This window comes from Zootoca vivipara, chromosome 14 (assembly GCF_965207765.1).
Source record: "Zootoca vivipara chromosome 14, rZooViv2.hap1.1, whole genome shotgun sequence".
In the NCBI taxonomy this organism is placed as follows: Eukaryota; Metazoa; Chordata; class Lepidosauria; order Squamata; family Lacertidae; genus Zootoca; species Zootoca vivipara.
In genome coordinates, this window is record NC_142597.1 from 2,390,147 (window position 1) to 2,413,902 (window position 23,756).

Here is a 23,756-nt window from a genome sequence, read left to right on the forward strand (position 1 = left end):
ACCTTTTAAGCTGTCTGCTTTGCTTTCATTTAACATGTTGAATTTCAACCAGCCAGCCTTCAACTATGTATGGTTGAAATCACACGAGTTAAATGCACATAACATGTGATAATACTGTAATCTAGGAGAGAGGCAGAATTGGCAGAGACCCAATGTTTTGGTCTCAAACTCTGATCAGCCCCATCCCAGCATGGTCAGCACTGATGGGAGCTACAGGTCTTCATATACAAAATCGGCCAGGCACAGGAACAGTTTTTCCCCTTGTGCCATTAAATTGTTAAATTTGTAGATGTGTAGCTGAAGGGGAGGTCAATTATGGGTGGGTTTCTTTGCTTATTTGTATTGTGAGTGGAACAGTGTGTGTATGTTTACATTGCAATGTAGCCGAAACAAATTCCAAGTATGTTGGAAAATGTACTTGGCCAATAATAAATTATTCTTCTGTTCTTCTTCTTTATCTGCACAACCAGAATGAATTTCAGGAATCAAAAAATCTTATTGTAAAATACGACTTTGGAGCCTTCTGGCCCAAAAGTGGCAACTTGGCATTCTGTTTTGGCGACTGCAACCCTGCTTTAAGGAGCCATATGGCATCTAGCTCATATATTTGAGTTTCTAACACTGCTTTAATTTTGCCTTGGGTTATCAGCTGCCTTCTCCTCTTTATTGGTATTGATTTTAAAGTGGCTGCTATATTTTTATGTTGTGAACTGCTCTGAAATCTATGGATGAAGGCTGGTCTGCAAATGTAATAAATAATGTTGTATGCTGCCTTGAGACCGATAAAGAAGTGTTTTAATTAATAATAAAATTATTTTAAAAACCACCCCAAAAGATGGAACACACCAGAGACAAGGACTGAGTTTTAAGGTCAGGTTCAAAAATTTTTTAATATTGTGCAACAACCTAAAGTCCAGGATGATGAAGGATAAGATATTCATACAATGTATCTGCATGAAAACCGCTGCTGAGTTTTATTCCTGCCATAATGCAAGTCGATCTGGACTCCAGTGAACATCACACGCGGGAACAGAGCCCGTCGCCCCGGTCTCTTCGCTTGCCAAGTCTTCTCCGGGAACAGCGGGGCTGCCCGACCTGCTTCTACTACGAATCCGTCCCAACGAATCGAGCGCTCAGCCCCATCCCTCGGGCCACAGAAGACGCGGAGCCTCCCACGGGCCTCCCCACGAAGACTCCGCCCGGCCCTGGCCGCCCTCACGGACCCCTGTTGTCTGGAGGGAGGCAGGGAAGGGATCGCGCACGGAGAAACCGGAGAGACGCGCCCGCCGCTGCCAAACCCCCTCAGCGCCTCCGGGCACCTCTCCCCCCCCCGCGCCCCCACCACACACGTGTATGTTGCCATTTAGAGTACACGTGACGCCGCATCCCCACGTACCCTCGTTCTCCATGGAGCGCCCCGCCGCCTCTCCGCTGGCCGCCACAGGTTCCCCTCCCCCCCACTCTGCCACCGGCCGCTTTCGGCTCTAGACTCCCCCGCGACAGCCGCAAACTCCCAGCGGCCCCCGCGCGCGCCCCGGATCCTCTTTTTCTCTCGCGAGCGGATGACCGCCAATAGGGACGCAGGTCCAGGGATGGGAGGCGGGCGCTTCGGAGGGGCCAGAAAAGGGGGCGGGGCCTCCCTTCGGCCGGGCGCTGCCAGGAGCCGAGCGCAGGCGGCACTCATAGACCGAAGTGGAGAGTGACGCGCCAGAGCCCACTTCCGGGTCCTTCGCCAGGAATTTCGGACGAGGTGAAACTGCCCCGAGGAGGTGTCAATGGAGGAAGGCGAGCTTTCCTGCCCACGGAGCCCCCGCGCGTTCGCTCAGAGACGGAACGCGGCGCCCCACGCAGCGAGCCCGGCTTCCTCCAATGCGGGTAAGGGGGCGGCTCCTCTTCTTCCTCATCACTTTTGAAAGATTGACCTGCTAATGCCGATTTCAAGAAACTGCCGGGGTGGTGAGAGTCGTTTACAACAGCCCTGCAGTGTAGCACATGGTTGGTATGGCAGAGAAGAGGGGCGGGCGGTCGCCTTGGCCGGGATTTCCAGGCGGACGTGCATTACAGAAAAATATATTTCTGACTTCCAGCGCCAAAGCTGGACTTTTCCTTTCACTTTGCAATGCTAAAATAGTGTCGTCGCCATTTGCTTCGTTCTGGGGCTTCTAAATCATCAAGGTTTTTAAATTTTGCAGGTTTAACATTTATGTTTTCAGTTTTGTAGAATTTCGTTGTTGTAAGCTGCTTTGAGACTTAACAAGGTGAAGAGCGAGAAATAATTTCTTTAAATAAACAAAATACACTGTAACTCAGTTACTGCTGCAAATGGGTTACTTAATTCAATGATTGCAGAGTGTTTTTTTTGCATTTAATTGCCATTTAATCCCACTGTTTACGGTTTCCCCTCTTTTCTGTTACCTCCTTTTGTGGGAGATGCACCTGTCAACTTTTGAGGGCCAAGCTAGATGTGCCTTTAATGTCTTTTTGCAGTTTGAATGCGAGGGCATCCACTGTGGAAGGGGTCAAGAACTCTCAGGAGGGCAGTGGTCCTTCCTTGCTGTAATGCTGACAGTAATGGCTTCCCACAAGTTGCTATTCTTGGCACAAGGAGGAAGCCCTCCATTGGCACAAATACACATTTAATGTCACCTGCAAATTGGCATTTGAGGAAAAAGGTTTTCGTCCGGGAAAGCATATGCCATAATAAATGTGTTACTTTTGATGCCGTGTGACTCTGTTGTTTTTTCTGCATCCAACTTACCACAGCTACCCCTCAATTGTAAGAACCAGGATATTTCGCCGTTTTCATGCTTGTGTGTGATGGATGGTGACATTTTCCTCTAACAAAGGAATGTGTGGTGTCGTTTCACTTTGCTACACTCCCATTCACCTCCTTGTTTTGCATGACATATTATAAATTGTCATGGAGACTAGCGGGAGGGTGAACAAGTGAGCCAAGAAGGGAGCTCTAGCCAGGCCAATAAGAGGCTTGCTGGTTGGCAACCCTCAATCCAAGCCAGTTGTAGACATATTTTAGAAACAACTGAGGGTGATCCCATATTTTGTAGTTGTCCCACCCATTCAGGTGTTTGTGTATGCACAGAGGTGGCTTCTGACATGTACACGGGAAATTTGTGATGCATGAAGCAGCCATTAGATAGCCAGTTGGAAGGCATGACTGACGGGGTGACTCCAGCAAGCAGCAAAGTGGTGGTGTGATATTTTCACCCGGGATGAATGTGTTTCAGGACTTACAGCAGACTTTCACATAATTTTGGGTTGAATTGTGAGCCAGACACACAGTGAAGCAACTGCAGAGCTTGTTTCACAACATGGCTCTAACCCAGGGCTGGGAATTCTTTTTGCATCCCAAGAGCCACATTTCTTTCTGGGTGGAGACAGATGTGAAAGCGGGCAGAGCATTGAATGTACATTTTACCTTTGTACAGTTACCACATGCACTCAGACATCCCTCTTTAAATTCCGGTGAGGGAAGCCAGAGACATTGTAAGAGTTCAAGGGTGCATTCCAGGCAGGCAAAAACACTCCAGGAGGGTGTGCAGCAGGGCTGGCGAAGGGCTTGGCCAGGAGAGTGTCCCTGGGGCCAGATACAAAGTCCTCACGCTTGAGATTGACCACCCCTGACCTAACCCAAATAAAAGCATGTCTGAAAGCTGAAGTCCATGTCCCACTGCTCCTACAACTTCCTGAATTTCAGGGTTTCCCCAATGTGAAGAGGACTGGTCTGAAAGGCCAGGGGAAGGCTAAGTTGAGCATAATCCTTATTTGGTCAATTTATATACTGGTTCTAATGTATAAAATATCTCAAAGTACTTTACCATAAGCATTCAAAGACTCTAAAGCATCCATGAAATTCAGTACTGGACTCATATACAGATTATATAAATAGAATCAGATCCTATCTGGGCATCTGATGACTTGAATGAGTCTACATGTTTCCAATAGATTCTGCTTGTCCACTCATAAATAAACCATAGCTTTCAAGGACACCTTGTGACAAAGCCATACCCACAACTACATTGTGAGGTGGGCCAGTTGTATGGACAACTTACATTTTTAGTATGTTTTGGCCATCTCCTTTCCCCCTTAACTCTAACCATGAAAGAATGCCAATGTTGTGAGCCAGATGCTTGCCTGGGCAAGACAGCAACCAGCTACATCTCTCATATCTCCACCGGATTGGGCAGCTTGTTTTCCTTGCATTTAGCCCTAGGTGCAATTAAGTCGTGTAACTCAAAGCTGCTTAGATCATGGGTAGACAAACAAAGGCCCGGGGGCCGAATCCAGCTCAATCGCCTTCTCAGTCTGGCCCACAGACAGTCCGGTTCAAAGAGTAAAAAGCCACCTGTATTTCGTTTTCCCTGGTACTTTAGGTTTTTTTCTAATTATTCTGGAAACAGGCACCAATCTTTTCATGTCTCCCCTCCCCCCAAAACCAACATTGCTTTTTTCTTTCTTTCCTTTTTGCTGTTGTTGGATGTAAGGTTTTTTCCCTCTCCACACATGCCTTTTCTGCTTTCCTTTTGGCTTAGTTACAATAGATTTCATTCCCAATGTATTTACAGTACTTTGGATGTTTAGGATTTAGGCAAGAGTGGAATGAATTGCAAATGATTTCCTCTGCATCTTGCATTCACAACTACAAGAGAAAAGGATGGTATTTATTCCCAATCTCTTGCCCAGTTGAGATGTCAAACCCCAGCAGCTAAAAGCAGAACCTGAGACAGATGCTATATCGATCCTTCAGAATCTTGCATCCCTGTCTTTATGCAATGCATTAGTAATTAAATGCAATCTATTAGTAATTAACAGCATCCTCCATCTCTCAGTGTGGTGTGCGCGTACATGTATTTTCATTTAAAGAGAATGGAAATGGCTATGCCACTGATTAGCCATTCCACATCCTGACTTGCTGTCTTTTCTATATCTAATGACAGGTGTGCATTCATTAATTCAGTTATATCTTAAATTCTGTTTACACATGGTAAGGGTCTGACATTACCAGTGACTACTTTGCTCAGCCTAAGCAAACATTTAAGATTTTAGCTTTTTTCACACCTGAGCAGGTTATACCATTTTAATCATAGACTCACCAGAAATCAGCTTCAAAAATATAAGAAAAAGAAAACACTGAAAAGCCTTCATCTTATCTTCTTTTCCACCTACTCCCAGGCTTGTGTGGAAGATCTCTCCTTGTGCTAAACCCAGGACAAAATAGCACATCAGTCCCCCTACTGCTGTCATTCCCAGTAATGAAGAACCCCCCTTCTCATGCTGTGCTTGGGGACATGTTAACTGCAGCAACGCAGTTCTTTCCTGCATTATTGCAATCCCTTACATAAAAGTCTCCACTGCAGGGAGAGCCTGATGTTTAAACTTTCGGCTTGATGTGCTAGTTGTCTACATGCAGGGATCTGTGTACATGTGTGTGAGCATTCAGAATGACACCCCACCTACAGTTTCAGTCTCCTGCCCAGATGGCAACCATCCAACAGGTAGAGCTAGGAACTCAACAAGATGCTGTAATGAATCATAGAATCATAGAGTTGGAAGAGACCACAAGGGCCATCCAGTCCAACCCCCTGCCAAGCAGGAAACACCATCAAAGCATTCCTGACAGATGGCTGTCAAGCCTCCGCTTAAAGACCTCCAAAGAAGGAGACTCCACCACACTCCTTGGCAGCAAATTCCACTGCTGAACAGCTCTTACTGTCAGGAAGTTCTTCCTAATGTTTAGGTGGAATCTTCTTTCTTGTAGCTTGAATCCATTGCTCCGTGTCCGCTTCTCGGGAGCAGCAGAAAACAACCTTTCACCCTCCTCTATATGACATCCTTTTATATATTTGAACATGGCTATCATATCACCCCTTAACCTTCTCTTCTCCAGGCTAAACATACCCAGCTCCCTAAGCCGTTCCTCATAAGGCATTGTTTCCAGGCCTTTGACTATTTTGGTTGCCCTCCTCTGGACACGTTCCAGCTTGTCAGTATCCTTCTTGAACTGTGGTGCCCAGAACTGGACACAGTACTCCACAGTACTCCACGCGAGGTCTGACCAGAGCAGAATATAGTGGTACTATTACTTCCCTTGATGTAGATGCTATACTCCTATTGATGCAGCCCAGAATTGCATTGGCTCTTTTAGCTGCTGCATCATACTGTTGACTCATGTCAAGTTTGTGGTCTACCAAGACTCCTAGATCCTTTTCACATGTACTGCTCTCAAGCCAGGTGTCACCTATCCTGTATTTGTGCCTTTCATTTTTTTATTTTTTATTTGCCCAAGTGTACTACTTTACGTTTCTCCCTGTTAAAATTCATCTTGTTTGCTTTGGCCCAGTTCTCTGATCTGTTAAGGTCATTTTGAAGTGTGATCCTGTCCTCTGGGGTATTAGCCACCCCTCCCAATTTGGTGTCATCTGCAAACTTGCTCAGGATGCCCTCAAGCCCATCATCCAAGTCATTGATAAAGATGTTGAATAAGACTGGGCCCAAGACAGAACCCTGTGGCACCCCACTAGTCACTACTCTCCAGGATGACAAGGAGCCATTGATGAGCACCTTTTGGGTTCGGTCAGTCAGCCAGTTACAAATCCACTGAATGGCAGCATTGTCTAGCCTGCATTTTACCAGCTTCTTTACAAGAATATCATGGGGCACCTTGTCAAAGGCCTTGCTGAAATCAAGATAGGCTATATCCCAGGGTGGATTTTATTTAAATCAAACTGATTTAAATCACGATTTAAATCACTAGTCGGTAAGGGTTGATTTAAATCATAGTTTTCTACATAAAGACTAATTCTTGCTGGTATAACTTTAATATAAAGTAGATGAAGATTTTTAGAATAACAACTTTTCATATTAGTTTTTTATCCCCAGTTTAATAGGTTAATCATTCATATTTGGACAACTTTCCTGTTGTACTTAGGAAGGAGAAAAATAATCATTACCTTAATAATGACAATTTAAATAGATTTATTCAACTGAAACAACAACATTACAGCATATGTTATTTGCTTAAACAAACATCCATGTTTGTTAACTAATTTGGCTAAACAAAAACAATATATATATATTTTAATAAACTTAGACTGTCAGCCCAGCGTACACATGAAAAACTTAAATACTGTCCACTCCAAACAATCAGAAAAATATTGTTTCTATTCTATTCACTGAACTTCATGAAACTTAGCACTGAAGTGGTTGTTTCTGTATTCATAGGTTTGTAGAACAATAGGATTAAGGTCTTTTTCTCAACTTTGTTCATGTTATAACATTTTTGCTGTGAAGAAGAGGCATGTGATCTCTGTTGAGTCAAATTTAGTTTTGAGAACTGGAAAAGTAAACCAAGCATCTGTGATAATATCTTGTAGGCAGAGAAACTGCCCAATAATCTTACAAAAACCTCTGGAAGAGCATGACATTGCGAATGGATTAATGGAATTTATTCACCCCAAAAATTAAACATATTCAACCTACATAATTAAACTACATAACTACATAATTAAAAAACTAATCTTTATTTCATGATGGAATAACCTTTGGATGGTAATATATTTTCCTCAAAAAGCATTTTTTTTAAAAAAAAATCTGATTAAAATTTTAAAAATCTGATTTAAATAAAAAAAATCTGATTTTTAATTTTTTTAAAAAAAAAATCATTGATTTTTATCCACCCTGCTATATCCACAGCATTCCCTTCATCTACCAGGCTTCTACCTGCAATGATTTACTGGAACTGCCTTCTGTATATTTAAAAATGAGTCTGTAGAATTTCTTGGATACATCACTCCACCTCATCTTGTAATGAGTAAGACAAGCTGAACACACTGAAGCAATTTAAAGCCCCTCGTCCCGCCATTGGTGCTTCAGTCTACCTGTACTTCCCTTGAAATCAAGAAGCATCAGATGTAGCCAAAGCCTCCAAAGCAGAAAAAACACAACCTGCTCCCTAGCCTTGTTTTTCAAAAGCATTTTATAATCTGCTTTACAAAGTAGCGTATAACTGGGGAAAATCCATCTGAGAGAGATGTGTGAATAGTGGAAAACTGAAGACTCCAGAATAGTAAGGAAGCATCAAACCTCAGGAATCTTTGACAGAAATAACATTGTTTAAGAAAGGCAAATTAGAATATACGAAGGGACTTTCCAGGTTCTGTATGGAAGGGAATTCCATAACCACGGAGCCACCACTGAGAAGGCTCTATCACTTGTGGTTTCCAACCCAAGTATCCATTCTTGTGGGTGCAGGAGGAGGGCCTCTGTAAGCCGATCTGAATAAACAGCCAGGTTTTTCTTCTTCATGGCTTTCATCTCCCTTTATAGGTTGTGGCAGCCTAGCAGTCCACCAGTCACCCTATGAATCCTTAATGCTGCAACTCCCTCCAACTCCAGACCACTTCCCCCTCTTTCAGACTCCAGTGCAGGGCTGGAGAACCCTTTTCAGCCTTCTGGACAACCTTTTGAATATACGTTTTATCTTTGCTTCTAATGCACTCACTCCTACCTCCCAATCCTTTGTCAAGGCAAGCAAGAGGCATCAGCAGCAGAGGTCGAGGATGCCTTCCAGCCAGCCAGAAATATTCCAGGAGAGGCAGCTCAGGCGGTAGTGAGAGGTGAGGCCTGGGGAGGGCTTATGGTATGGGGAGAGTCCTTAGGGTCAGATAAGAAGTTTGGAGGGCTCCATTTGGCCCTCAAGTCTCTACCCCAGCAGCCTGCTCTGTCCAGAAGGGAAGCTTATCAAGTCTATGTATACTGTATTCCACATGGTCATTCCCCCCCCCCCCCAATAACTCTTTTGAACCCCACTAAAAGCACCTGCAGTAGAACTACTTTGTAGAGGCCAATCTCCAGGCCTATCATAATTTACATTATGCATTACACTTCAGATTGTTTTTTCCAGTCAAATACACTCTACCAACTGTCAGTTGCTTCTGGCATGCTGATATTTCCCAACCTTTAATGTCAAGAATTTAGCACCCTACTATAATTCTTATGAATATTTTCCAGATATGTTTTAATGGATTTGTTTTACAATCTATGCTTTCATACTCTCTGGAGTAAAAGGCAGTATAGAAGTGTTTTTTAAAAAAAGTTTAGTGCAACATTTTTACCTCTTAAAGTATTTTGGTGGAAGAGGGGGCTGAGAAATCATCTTTGAGAAATCCTGAACAGACAAGTTTAACTTTTTAAGGGACGGGTTGTAGCTCAGGAGTGGAACATGTGCTTTGCATGCAGACGATTCCAGATTCAATCCCTGATGTTTCTAGGTAGGACCGCAGGTGTATTCTGTCTGAAAGCTACTGCTAAATAATCTAGATGCTATTGAGCCAGATTGGCTGGAGACTGGCAAATGTTGTCCTTATCTTCTATATTAAAAAGTGGGTTTGGGTAAGAAAGTTTGAGAAAACCACAGAATCAGTCTGACTGGGAAAGGTACTAGAATAGATATGGAGCACACAAGTTGCTTATTTCCCCCTCCCTCACAATTAATGTTCCTTTTGTGTCATGCCTTTTAGATTGTAAGTCTGAGGGCAGGAACTCTATTATGTCTGTTGGTCTGTAAGTTACTCCGGGAGTCTTTTTGGGACTGAAGATCAAGGTAATTTTTTCAAGTAAATAACTATGCAGTGATTAGTTAGGGCCAGCGTGGACTGTCAACAACAAACCCTGCCAAGCTAACTTTATAGATTTTTTAAAAATTGGGCTACTAGCATAGTCAATAGTGGGATTGCTGTGGACATACTTTATTTGGATTTCAGCAAAGCATTGGGTAAAGTCTCCCATGATACTTTGATAAGCAGCATACACAGGCAAAGTTTTATCAATGACTTAGATTAAAGGATAGAAGGAACACTTATCACTTTGGAAATGACACAAAACCAGGAGGTATTGCTAACATTACAGGAGACAGGAATAAAACTTAATAAAATGATATGCAGCAGAATGAAAATGCAAAGTTATCCATTTAGGCCAGGCATCCCCAAACTTCGGCCCTGCAGATATTTTGGACTACAATTCCCATCTTCCCCGACCACTGGTCCTGTTAGCTAGGGATCATGGGAGTTGTAGGCCAAAACATCTGGAGGGTCACAGTTTGGGGATGCCTGATTTAGGCACATGAACCAGGTGTATGAGATGGGAGATATCTGATACGGCAGTAACACATGTGAAAATGAGCTTGGGACTGTAGTCAGTCACAAGCTGAACATGAAGTTAGAAGTGTGATGTGGCTAGAGAGAAGGCAAATGAGATTTCTGGCCCCATTAACAGAATCATTGTTTCCAAGTCATGAGAAGGCCTACTTCCACATCATTCAGCACTATTCTGAATACATCCAGTGGACTGTGCCCAGTTTCTGGACTTTGCATTTTGAGGATGTAGATCAGGAGTTCCCATACTTACCACGCTTTGGGACGGTGCCCAAAGTGCCGATCACGCGAAGGAGCGTGCGCCCATACGCAGGAGCACCGTAAATAGCTTGTGCGCATGCACACGGGCCTCCTCCGACCTGAAAGTGCGCCAGAAATGATGCGCATGCATGCAAGCTATTTCCAGTCCTCTTTTGACCTGGAAGTGGGCAGCTGCGCGGGGACAGCGGGCGGCGGGGCTGCATAAATGAGGCCTTCAGGCCGTATCCGGCCCCTGGGCCGTAGTCTGGGGACCCCTGATGTAGATGGATAAGAGCAGGTTCAGAGGAAGGGCATGAAGATGGCCATTGGTATATAGAAAATAAATCCTGAGGAAAGGTTGATGGAGAAGAGATGACTAAGGGGAGACATGAGAGCACTACTCCAGAATCTGAAGGGCTGCTATATAGAGGCAGGCAAAAGCTGTTTTCACAGAATAATAGAATTGGGGGGGGGGAACCAAGGGTCCAATCCCCCTGCAGTGCAGGAATCTTGACCCATTTAAGGTCTCTATCCAATCTGAAACTATACCAGACGCGGCTTAGCTTTGCAAATGGGCTAGCAGTTTTATTGCTGCATCTGGATGGGAAGGACTAAATCAAATGGCATTACATTATACGATGGTACACTATTTTAGCAAAACATTAGGTGAAACCTTTGGACAGTAAGAGCAGTTTGATAATGGAATCGGTTACCCAGGGATGTGGAAGACTCCCTCACTGGAGCTCAAGCCACCTACACTTGATGCTTTTGAATTATGGTGCTGGAGGAGACTCTTGAGAGTCCCATGGACTGCAAGAAGATCAAACCTATCCATTCTGAAGGAAATCAGCCCTGAGTGCTCCCTGGAAGGACAGATCGTGAAGCTGAGGCTCCAATACTTTGGTCACCTCATGAGAAGAGACGACTCCATGGAAAAGACCCTGATGTTGGGAAAGATTGAGGGCACAAGGAGAAGGGGACGGCAGAGGACGAGATGGTTGGACAGTGTTCTTGAAGCTACAAACATGAGTTTGACCAAACTGCGGGAGGCAGTGGAAGACAGGAGTGCCTGGCGTGCTATGGTCCATGGGGCCACAAAGAATCGGACACGACTAAACAACTAAACAACAACAACAACTATTGATGGCTACTAGCTTTATGTCTTTGTTCCACCTCCACTGGGGCCTTGGAATGCCAGTTGCTGGGAAACACTCATAGGGAGAAGAAGAAGACTGTTGTGCTCAGGTCCTGCTTTGAGGCTTGCCATTAGGCACCAGGTTGGCCACAAGATGCTGAACTAGTTGGGTCTTTGGCCTGATCCAGCAGACTCTTACGTTACTTAGTAGAAGCTGGCCAACCATCTGTTGGGGATGCTCTAAGTTGGGTGTCTTGCCCTCAGCAGCAGGTTTGACTATATGGCAGGCATCCCCAACCTTCGGCCCTCCAGATGTTTTGGACTACAATTTCCATCATCCCTGACCACTGGTCCTCTTAGCTAGGGATCATGGGAGTTGTAGGCCAAAACATTTAGAGGGCCGCAGTTTGGGGATGCCTGCTGTATGGTTTACATGCCTGCCTGCCCGAGGAGTATGAATCCAGGTATGCCTTAAGTTACAGACATGGGAGCATGGACATAGCCTTCTTTCTAAGTTCTAAATCTCATCTAAGTCATTTAAATTTCTCTGTCCAGTTTCCAGAGTCCTGAAATCCCAAGTCTGCTCATTAATGCCATTCTTGTCCAAACAAGATTTTAAGAGAGGTGACAGATTATGCCTATTTGTTCTTAAGTCAGCATTCTGTAGATTTGAGGGGAAGCACAGTCTATCCAGTCAAATGAGTATGTCAATTAAAAAACAAATCGGACCTGCATGTTGGTGCAGAAGTGTCCCCATGGCCACAGCTGGGCCTCTTCCCTGGAGCACAAACAGCGGATCTCGCCCTTAGAGCCGCAGGGGAACAGTTTTGCGCCCGCGCACGGGGCACCTCGCTGGCTCACAGGGCCCCAACCCCCGCCTTCCCCTCCCCTCCCCTCCTGCCCACCTTACGGGGCTGCCTCTAAGACTGTCCTGGGCTGTACCTGCGGGTTGCGCTGTCTTTTCCACCGGGACCCCGCCAAGCTTCGAGCCACAGGCCAGAGCCACGGCTTCCCTGTCCCCAAAGGCGCCTGCTTGCTGTTGCATCGGGCTGTCCTGCTTGTGCTTGAGGGAACCTGAACGAGCTACACAGAAAGCAGCGCCGCCGCCGCTGCCGCCGCCTAGCGATGCTGCCCCCGGGCCGGGACAAGCGCGCGCGCCCTCCGCCCGACCCGTCCAGGCGCCGCGCTCGCCTCGTCCCTCGTCCTGGAGGGAAACTGCAACTCCCAGCATGCCCGGCGCCTGGCGCAGCGCGGGCAGCCAATGAGGCGCCGCTTTCTTCCGGCGCTGCCTCTGAGGGAGCTTTGTGCTGCGCGAGAAGAAAGGCGGCGGCGAAGGCGGCGGGCAGGGCCGAGGCCGGGGTCTGAGAGCGAGAGAGCGAGAGAGAGCGGAGCGCCAGCGCCCCCTCACTTCCCTGGACTCGTCGCCCGCCCGCCCCCGGTTTCTCTTCGCTCGCAGCCCTCGAGGCTCCTGCGCCGCCCGCGACGGAGGAGAAGGAGAAGGAGGCGGCAGAGGAGGAGGAGGCGGCGGGAGCGCCGCGTCAATTGAGGCCGGGGATCGAGCGCGGCCTACGGCGGGGCCTGGCCCGCCCCCTTTGCCGAGTCCGGCCCGGCGAGGCCCTTTCCCGCCGCGCTTCCTCCGTTACGCGTCCCGGCGGTAATCGGTCCGATACGGCGGGGAAGTTAGAATGGAACAGACTGACGGTGAGGCGCCACGGGGGGGGGGCAGGGGGGCGGAAACGTCGCCTTGCGAACGAGCCTACCCAAGTTGCTAGTCCTCAACATTCCTCCGTGTCCAATATTTACTTTTTGGAGAGTCCGCCATTTTTCCTTTAGTTTTTCATCTACAGGACCCTTGATGAAAACGTGAGCTGAAGTGTGTTAGGCTTCTCATGATAGAACGGTAGAGTGCGAAGGCATCGCGAGGGTCATTAGTCCAACCCGCTGCATTGCAGGAATCCTTTGCCCGATGCGGGGCTCAAACCCACGACCCCGAGAACGAGAGTCTCCTGCTGTACTGACAAGAGCAGTTTTGGGCCCCTCATCCCCACCTGGTCTTCTTTCTTTGCTCCTGCACGGGTGACCTCCCTCCCTTTGGTATTGGCTTGGATAGACATATTTATGTGGCAGTAACAAGCGCAGGAAGCAAAAGCTTCCCTTCCCGGTTTCCAAGAAGCAAACCTTACTTGGCACAGACAACCACAAGTGGGTATTTTCAAGGTGTCTCCCCCCCCCCAGTGCTTTAGGGTATATCTGTAATCCAAAGTAGCCCTCAGTAATCTGAAATGTGGTGTGCATTAGGATCAGTGGGTTCAAATCCTCATTCAGCTGTTAAACTCACTTTGTGACCTTAGGCCATTCAATATTTCTCAGCCTATGTGTGCTGCCCTGAACGCTTTGGAGAAAGGGCAATATAAAATCGTGACAAATAACCTGTAGCTATTATTATATCTCAAAATTTGATCTGAGAGATGGTGGGTTGCTGAAGACCCCATAATGAGTTCATGGCAAAGTGAGATTTAAAATACTGCAAGTTTCCAAATTTGGACCTAATAGTCCCTTAGCTCTCCCCGTTGAGGTTAGTGGGCTTCTTGGGGAGATATGTATAGTAGTTAACTGGTTAATATACCACCAATTGAGGGAGAGCTCTAAAGAGTCAGGGGGTCATTACATGTGGAAGTAAGGACTTTTCATAGTGGCTTTGGCTCTGAGTACCATAGTATTTGTGTGTTTGGTAGACATTTAGCAGTAGCAACACCAAGAACTTGTAGCAAAAGTACACCAACAAAGTATCATCAAAACATCAAACACTTTATTAAAATACATAAAAAACTATTCCACAGCAGCTTAATCCCTGACAGTACAGTGGTACCTCGGTTTATGAACGTAATCTGTTTCAGAAGCCCATTCTTAAACCGAAACTGTTCTTAAATTGAGGCGCACTTTCCCTAATGACGTTCCGTTCTTAGACTGAGGTGAAGTTCGCAAACACTACTTCCAGTTTTGCGGAGTTTGTAAACCGAATCGTTTGTAAACAGGGCTGTTCTTAAACCGAGGTACCACTGTATGTGGTAGTAGATAGTGCAGAGGGGAGATATTGGGTACCATATATATTTGGGGGGAATGGGGGTTTGGTGAGACCAAGGAATGTGAGGATGTATGGGTAGTATAGGACTCTGAAACAGATGGAGTAGAAGTGGGATGATGACTGGAGGCTAGATCTCACATGGAGCAATGGCGTTGTGAGGATGCCAGAGTTGGGACAAAGGCTGGAGGTGGGTTGAGGCATCATAATTATACACCTTTAGGTTCCAGACAAAATGTTCCTCTTCAATCTGTCCTTTGACTGATTAACATTTTACAGAATATGCCTTTTAAATTTGTTTGTGGGAAGTGGGGTTATGGTTGTTTTTATCATGTATTTTGTGCTTCATCTGAGATCTGCAGATGAAGGGCAGTGTACAAATTTAATAAATAAAATAAAATGGGATTTATGAATTGGTGATTTGGTGAGAAATAATAAAGCCAGCTGGTATGCAAGGAGCATAGCTGCCAAGTTTTCCCTTTTCTCGCGAGGAAGCCTATTCAGCATAAGGGAATTTCCCTTTAAAAAGGGAGAACTTGGCAGCTATGGCAAGGAGGTTATAGTCCTATACGGTAGTTGTGGTTGATGTCAACATGACAATGGAAGTACAGTTGCTGAGGCATTTTAGGTAGTTTGGAGTGTTAGACTCTTCAAGACTGTTGGCTTAAAGGATATGAGAAACAATATAGGAAAATACATTATGAAATAATTTATAGTCAAAGTGTTGTTATGGTTTGTGTGTTGTGACCAGTACAATAATAGAATAACTGTGCTGGAGTCTGGAGAGATGGCCTTAATGTAGTGTTGTATAGAAGTGTGAGAATATGGACTGTGGGTGTGGAATTGGTTATGTAGCGTGCCATGGGGTTGCTGTTTTGCATGACATTCTAACTAGAAAGCCATAAATAATCATGGGGTAGTGTTGGCCTTGGAGTTGGAGAAGTCTAATCTGGGACTGTTAATAACACAACCTTTTGCATATGTATATACAGTGCCTGCCTACACATATAAATTTGCATGAATGCCCTATTAAGCCTTCAACCTAGAGTTCAAGAAAGAGATCTCTTGTTGCTAAAGGGAGAGGCACCCTCATTGTTTTTTGAAGAAGGGTTGAGGAATAACTGAGGATAGACCAGATAATAGTTTAATTTGATGGAGGAGGGCCATTTGGATTTAAAGGGGCAGAGGCAGCCATATTTGCTGCTATATACTGCAGTGTAAATCTCTTTAGACCCCCTACTCCCCAAAAGAAACAAGACTTGCTTTGGGTTAACAAATGATCTTTAAGATCCTTCCCCTTGTTCCTTATACTCTATCTTAAAATGATACCATTCTGAAATTTATCATAAGCAGGCTGGGAAAGGAACATCTTTCCTCCTTTTCATTTCTTTCTGCAGCCAGTACTGCTAGGGGACTGTGGTGCAGAAATTAACCCTTTTCAATACAAATCTGCAGCAGGATTATACAGACATTTTTCTCTCCATGTTCATGAATAGCTAGAGTCTCTGTTGTAAATGGTAGAAGGCTGAACGTCTTCAACAATTTCTTTAAGTAAACAAGGAAATGACATTGCCAAGGCCTTCGACAAAAGGCACACTTGTTTGTGAACAGCAAGATGAAACTTACTTACTGATTGTGTTTTAAATATTATACATGAAGGGATTTCCTCCTACCTTTTTCTTAATGCTTTTTTTTACTCTATTCCTGTACAGATAGCTAAGTGTTCCTTTATTTTAACTGCCATTGAACTGTGCAGATGCTGTTGTTTGTATTTAATGTGTAGCAGACAACAGAGATATGAGACAAATTGCTGTTCAGGTATCTGATTAGTGGGAAACAGGTATATTTGTGTGATGCTTTGATAATTTTTTTCAAATTGATAGCATTCCAGGGTTTTTTTCTACAGTGGAGAGAGGCTCCATATTCTGATTGTATCTCTAATGATTGTAGTTTGTTCATTTTGTTTTTCTGTGTTGATATGACGGAAGTATAAATGTGAATGTCTTGTCAATCAGCCACAATCTTTGCATGTTTGGATAAATCCTGTGTCAGTTTGTTTTAAAATCAAAGTATCATATTCTGATTTGCGTCATTTTTATGTATCTGTTTACATGCTTCTCAGTGTTCCTGTTTTTGCCTTTAAAAACCCTAATACTCTGGGGGCAAAATTTATTACTATGATTGGCTATATACAGAATATCATTAATATTTTCATAACTGCACCATGTTCTGTGTAACTCTTGTGCTGTTCTTTCTGGTTACTATTTTCTCTAAGCAAGTCTTAGTAAAATACAATCAGTGGATGACACCAGGTGCTATTGAATCGGTTAAAGTAGTAATGTTTGGCTCCAGTAGAGAGGACAAGTACATTGGCAAAGGGGAAGTTTGTAACAAAATGCTTTCTAGGAATAATTATTTTTCACTTTAAATTGATTACTTTTTTACTTCAGCGCTGTGTATGTAAAGTTGGAAATGACTCTTAACATTTTGTATGATGGCTAGGTTGATGAACTGCTTTGCTCTTCCTAAAACTGTTGAGACTATGCTTTCTATAATATAAAAATACAAAACAACCAGAGTGTTGGCAATTTATGTGGGAATGAGAAACCCCAGAGCCATGAGATGATGCCTTTCTTGGACCAGCTAGGCTTTAAAATACTTGAACTGAGCTTATTTTGCAAACCTAATTGATCTAGTGAAAATAGCATCCTGTGTAAAATTTGTGTAAGATGGTAAAGTTTTTATTTTATTTTGCAAGCGAAAGATTTTGTATACTTGAAACACTTGAAAATGGTAGGCAGCACGAAGGCCTTGATTTTCTTCTCTGCATGGCTGCTTGTATGCAAATGTGATAGCGTTAGACAGCCAGCACCTTAGCCCAGACACACCTGGGCTAAGAGGGTGTCATTGATTTACTGTTGAAGCCTACTAATGGAATCCTAACCATGTCTGCTCAGAATTAAGTCCTATGGAATTCACTGGGGGGTTAAAATTGCAGATTATGTTGTCCAGTCCGCTCCTCTGGTGGTAGTGTTGCTAATTATTGTAGTGTGTTTATATAATTATTTGTATATAATTTAGTAACTGCTCTCTCTTGTACTCTTAACAAGATGTGAAAAAAGTCTGTAATAATGATACCATAAAAATAGAATGCCACAAAAGCCATAAACAGCAGTGTCATAATCAGAGAGTTCAATAAATACGTCGACCAGTACCCAGGCAGTGTTTCATCTGCTGATGGAAAGTGTTGCAGTGTTGAACTCTCTAGTTCAGAGAGTAGGGCAAACACAGAAAAGCTTTACTAAAGGGTCTCAGATGCAAGGGTCCACTGCACCCTTATAGTTCTGCCTGTCTGGTCCTTTTCCTTTCAGGCCACACCCCTTCTCAAGCCCACATTTCTCACTGGCCCTGCTCCACGCCTCCCTCCTGTCTAGATGCAGTGTGTCATTGATCTGTAATAATGCCTTTTGCTTGCCTGGATGGAGACACACACATGTAGAAATAGCTTGACTTCTGAATGACTGGGCTGTAGCCTCCAGTACAAAGCTACGTGTTGTGTCCCTTGGGCTACCCTCCACTGCCGTGTGACCCCCAGAAGGTTGCAGTGCCTCTACTCAAAACAATGCACATGATCAAATTTAAGCAATTCTAAATTCCCAATTATTTTTATTGTCGGACAGCTAAGCACTTGCTGGGACTTTAAAGTGCTTAACGGGCTGAATAATGCCAAATGATCGATAACCTACAAATGAAGCCTGGGCTTACTTTTGAGGTTAAATTTAACTTTTGGTGTGTGTCTAGAATCGAAGAGTAGCGTTGTGTTTATCAGATTGGGAAAAATACTACTCTTTGGCTATAAACATTCCAATAATGAATTACATCATTTGTGTACATTCAAGAAAAATGCAGAATTGTAATTACAGTCGTACCTTGATTGTCGAATGGAATCCATTCCGGAAGTCCGTTTGACTTCTGAAAATGTTCGACAACCAAGGTGCGGTTTCCCATTGGCTGCAGGAGCTTCCTGCACTCAATCGGAAGTCACGCCAGACGTTTGGCTTCCAAAGAACTTTTGCAAACTGGAAAATTCACTTCCGGGTTTGCTGCATTCAGGAGCCAAAACGTTTGAGTTGTAAGGCATTTGGGATCCAAGGTACGACTGTATTGATGAAGGAGGATGTACAGCTTTGTGCTGACTTTCTGATATTCTGTTTCTCTCAGTCTAACCGTGTTGAATTACTAATGAAAGGGTTATGTTCCTTCAGTGAAACACTGGCTGTTTGCCTACCATCACAAAATGGGATGCTGGAGTTAATGCAATAAAAAGGTGTTGCAGGGGATCAGTCTCTGTGTCCTAGTTCAACCATTTGTTGACTCTGCTTTTTAAAGCCTGTTCTTTTGGAGGAACATTAAATATAAAATGTAACATTTTGATGTTTTCTGCCTTGAAAGGAAGAGTGGGATACAAATTAATAAATACCAATAATGTAGAAATGTGCTTAAAGTTTTCATGTTGGTTATAGTTGTTATGAAGTTTGCTTATTGCTATATTTTGTAATAACTTTTATTTAATTACTTTAGAGCATTAATATCTTGCTTTTCAGGTGATTTCTGAGTTGTTAATGTAGCTGAAATACTAAAAAAGTAATAGATGCAGAAAATGCATCCTATAACAGTAGCATAACAATGATCAATAAATCATTTTTAAAAATTTCATTTAAAAAATCCTTCCAGTAGCACCTTAGAGACCAAATAAGTTTGTCATTGGTATCAGCTTTTGTTTGGATGCACAGTTCTTCAGTTAGTTGATTAGTTGTAGGAGCAAGAAAGTGTGTTACTCTGCAAGCCACGCATATCAGGAAATGCTCAGCTACCCTGATTGTAATATGTAGTTCCTTTTCTTGCCTTGTAGCAAAACAAATCACATTTCTAAAAAGTAATTTTAATATACATTAGAGATCACTTTAACATTTAGGAGCAGCACAGTGTGGTGTTAAAGTAGTATTATCTACACTCAACTCAAGTGCTTGTGACACACTTCTGTACAGTTTACTGTCAGTGTGGAGCAGGCACCCCCAAACTGTGGCCCTCCAGATGTTTTGGCCTACAACTCCCATGATCCCTAGCTAACAGGACCACTGGTCAGGGATGATGGGAATTGTAGTCCAAAACATCTGGAGGGCCGAAGTTTGGGGATGCCTGGTGTGGAGCATCCAGTGATTGAGGTATAATAATTATTATTAATAATAATAATATATTATTTATACCCCGCCCATCTGGCCGGGTTCCCCCAGCCACTCTGGGCGGCTTCCAACCAAAATATTAAAATACAGAAATCCATCAAACATTAAAAGCTTCCCTAAACAGGGCTGCCTTGAGATGCCTTCTAAAGGTCTGGTAGTTGTTGTTCTCTTTGACCTCTGGTGGGAGGGCATTCCACAGGGTGGGTGCCACTACCGAGAAGGCCCTCTGCCTGGTTCCCTGTAACTTGGCTTCTCACAGCGAGGGAACCGCCAGAAGGCTCTCGGCGCTGGACCTCAGTGTCCGGGCAGAACGATGGGGGAGGAGACGCTCCTTCAGGTGTACTGGACCGCGGCCGTTTAGGGCTTTAAAGGTCAGCACCAACACTTTGAATTGTGCTCGGAAACGTACTGCGAGCCAATGTAGGTCTTTCAGGACCGGTGTTATGTGGTCTCGGTGGCCGCTCCCAGTCACCAGTCTAGCTGCCGCATTCTGGGTTAGTTGTAGTTTGCGAGTCACCTTCAAAGGTAGCCCCACGTAGAGCGCATTGCAGTAGTCCAAGCGGGAGATAACTAGAGCATGCACCACTCTGGCTAGACAGTCTGCAGGCAGGTAGGGTCTTAGCCTGCGTACCAGATGGAGCTGATAAACAGCTGCCCTGGACACAGAATTGACCTGCGCCTCCATGGACAGCTGTGAGTCCAAAATGACTCCCAGGCTGCGCACCTGGTCCTTCAAGGGCACAGTTACCCCATTCAGGACCAGGGAATCCTCCACACCTGCCCGCCTCCTGTCCCCCACGAACAGTACTTCTGTTTTGTCGGGATTCAACCTCAATCTGTTAGCCACCATCCATCCTCCAACCGCCTCCAAGCACTCACATAGGACCTTCACCGCCTTCACTGGTTCTGATTTGAAAGAGAGGTAGAGCTGGGTATCATCCGCATGGATGACCATGATTATGCTTTCTATCCTACACTTGTCACTGAACTCCTGCTGATTTTTTATATAGGGCATGTGTTGGTCAGCTATTTCACATCTCAACCTGCAGAAAGTATCCTGGAAAGAGAACTCTTTGAATGCTGGAGGGATGCATACCATGTTTCCCCTTTTTAAAGACACCGCCTTATAACTTTTTTTCCTCAAAAAAACACAAGGTGTTTTATTTTCAGGGGATGTCTTAATTTTTTATTAGGTTTTTATTTTTATTTTATTACGGTACGCTTCCTCTGTGTGGGAGGTGGTGCTGTAGAGCCCAAGGCGGGAGCCGGGAGAGCCTCTCCGAAGAACTGTTCGCCCAGCACGTGCTTAAACAGAAAGACCCCAGTCGCATCAAACCAGAGGTCCCTCCAGTCCAGCGCCTTGTTTTTAAAAGCGACTAGAAAGCCGTCCGTTGCCCCGGCAGCGCGAAAGGGCCCGCGGGCCTCCCGTCGCCGCTCAGCCTTGGGCCATGCAGCCCACGACGCTCCAGCGGCGTGGAAGGGGCCAGCAGGCCTCCCGACACCGGGGGGTTTCCCTGTCTGGGCGCTCGGCCTGAGTGGAAAAAAAGTCCTGGGAAGAGCAGGGAGGCTCCCAGCGCTGCTCGCCTGGCGACGCGCTCAATTCATGCACCCCCTCCCACCTGGTCTCAAGCCTCTCTGAGGCTGTAAAGGAAAGCAACAAGGTATGTCTTATTTTTGGGGTATGTCTTATATTTCGCAAATGCCTAAAAATCCTGACATGGCTTACTTTATGACTACGTATTTTTAAAAAAGGGAAACACGGTAGCTGTCAACCCTCCCCTTTTTTGTGGGAAACTCCCTTATCCTTATTCCAAACCACAGCTGTCAGCCTTCCCTTTTTTTGCTGGAAATTCCCTTATTCCAGCGCCCTTTCCCGCTGCTATCCTGGATTGTTAGATATACCGTAGACTTTCCCCGGGACAGGTGAGGCTGCTGATCCCTTATTTTCAAATCCGAAAGTTGACAGCTAAGGAGGGATGACTTTTAAGGGTGGACAAACAGGCCAGGATGTTGAGTGTCTGCTGTAGATTGTGATAAAAAGTTCCCTCCTCCTTTCTTCCTTTGTTCTCCAAACAGGAATGTCAGGCCAGGAATGTCAGGCTGATAGCAGTACAACTCCCCCTCTGCTGCTGCTCTGCCAAAACTGCTTTTGCAGAGGAAAACCAAGCTGTCAGCAGCTGTGGCTTCTCCTTTCTAAACACAGCAGCTCCTTTCCCTCCTCCAACTTTTCTCTATTGCAGAGCAGTTCTGAAAATGGGGGAGGCATTATTTCTCTCTTTGACTCTTAAATGGTGCCAATTATGTATGGTAGGATTCTCAGGGATGTGGAATTGAATAACCCAGTTCTTTACATTCCATTCTTAAAGGTTTGCTCTTTTCTAGGATTTAAGAATTGAAGCCATTTCCAAGACTTTAAATGACAGTAAAACCAACAAAAGCATGAACTCCTGTGGCATGATCTTCAAACCAGGGATCTACCTTAAGAAGCTTGTGCTGCTTCTTCCTTCCTTTTAGTATTTATGTCACCCTTATAACCAGGTTCCCAGAATGACTTTCATTTTAGTTGTAGATGTAATTTGCCATAGCTGTTGGTCTCTGTTTTGAGCAATTTTTCCATTTTTAAAAAGTTGTGAGTGAGTGAGAGCGCATCTATGTTTTTTCATTTTGTACTTTCCCTGCTGGATTTATATTTTTGAGAGATGAGATCTCTTTTGTATTTGTGTCATTAGTAAATGGAATAGTGTATGCTAAATTGCAAGGTGATGGAAGAAAAAGAATGTTCATACTGTGGACCAAATTTTAAGGAAGTGAAGTCAAGTTTCCTAAATTTGCCACTTAAAAAACCTATGTCCCTTTAGAAATGTTTTGTATTTAGCACCAGACAAAATAGCAAAGTACTGTATTCAAACATATGAAACAGGCGGGGGGGGGGGAATAAAAAAATTCCTTCCAGTAGCACCTTAGAGGGGATGCAGGTGGCGCTGTGGGTTAAACCACAGAGCTTAGGGATTGCTGATCAGAAGGTCGGCAGTTCGAATCCCATGCAAATCCCCAGAGTCGGTCACGACTGGACCTAATCGTCAGGGGTCCCTTTACCTTTACCTTTAGCACCTAAGAGACCAACTAAGTTTGTCATTGGTATGAGCTTTCGTGTGTATGGTACTTGGTATATTGGACTTGGTATATTGTTGAATTCAAAACACCAGCTAGGAAGGAGGCATTGGGATGGTGGATATATTGTGTGTATTTAAAATGTTTTTTTTGAGGGGAGAGGAGGGAGAATCATTATGCTTATTCTATGCTTTATGTCCCATTGGCCTGGGATCAGCAATAAGTAAAGGTAAAGAGACCCCTGACCATTAGGTCCAGTCGTGACCGACTCTGGGGTTGCAGCACTCATCTCGCATTATTGGCTGAGGGAGCCGGCGTACAGCTTCCAGATCATGTGGCCAACATGACAAAGCCGCTTCTGGCGAACCAGAGCAGCACATGGAAACACCGTTTACCTTCCTGCTGTAGCGGTTCCTATTTATCTACTTGCATTTTGACGTGCTTTCGAACTGCTAGGTTGGCAGAAACTGGGACCGAGCAACGGGAGCTCACCCCATTACAGGGATTCAAAACGCCGACCTTCTGGGGATCAGCAATACAGTACTGTACTGTAAAATCTTATTCTTGGATCTGTTGTGTAGAGTGCTAATGCAAGCTGGTTGTTGATATGGAGGGCCAAATTTGCCAGCAGGTAGTTCAGCTAAAAAGTTTGTTCATAAAACCATCACAATGTGTGTCAAATTTAAAGGAGTGTTCTTCTAGAACAACCTAGATTTCTTTTGCTTTCTTCATCTGCATGCAGCCTGAGGAGGTCTTTAAATGTTTTCTGTATGGAG

At 44.6% G+C, this 23,756-nt stretch overlaps 2 protein-coding genes across 6 annotated transcripts in view; one reads left to right on the forward strand and one right to left on the reverse strand.

The window, feature by feature from the left end:
* Positions 1-1,514, reverse strand: part of LETM2 (leucine zipper and EF-hand containing transmembrane protein 2) — a 28,755-nt gene extending 27,241 nt beyond the window's left edge. For all 3 annotated transcript variants that reach the window (XM_035139837.3, XM_035139834.3, XM_088657725.1), the window contains exon 1: positions 1,397-1,514. The gene's annotated coding sequence lies outside the window, so the exon portion shown is untranslated. The remainder of the gene's footprint in view (positions 1-1,396) is intronic.
* Positions 1,515-1,622: 108 nt separating this feature from the next.
* NSD3 (nuclear receptor binding SET domain protein 3) overlaps positions 1,623-23,756 on the forward strand; it is a 94,138-nt gene continuing 72,004 nt past the window's right edge. For 2 of the 3 annotated variants that reach the window (XM_035139001.3, XM_035139003.3), the window contains exon 1: positions 12,838-13,245. The gene's annotated coding sequence lies outside the window, so the exon portion shown is untranslated. Of the gene's footprint in view, positions 1,876-12,837; positions 13,246-23,756 lie in introns of those variants that run through there. The other variant, XM_035139002.3, reaches the window with a different exon arrangement.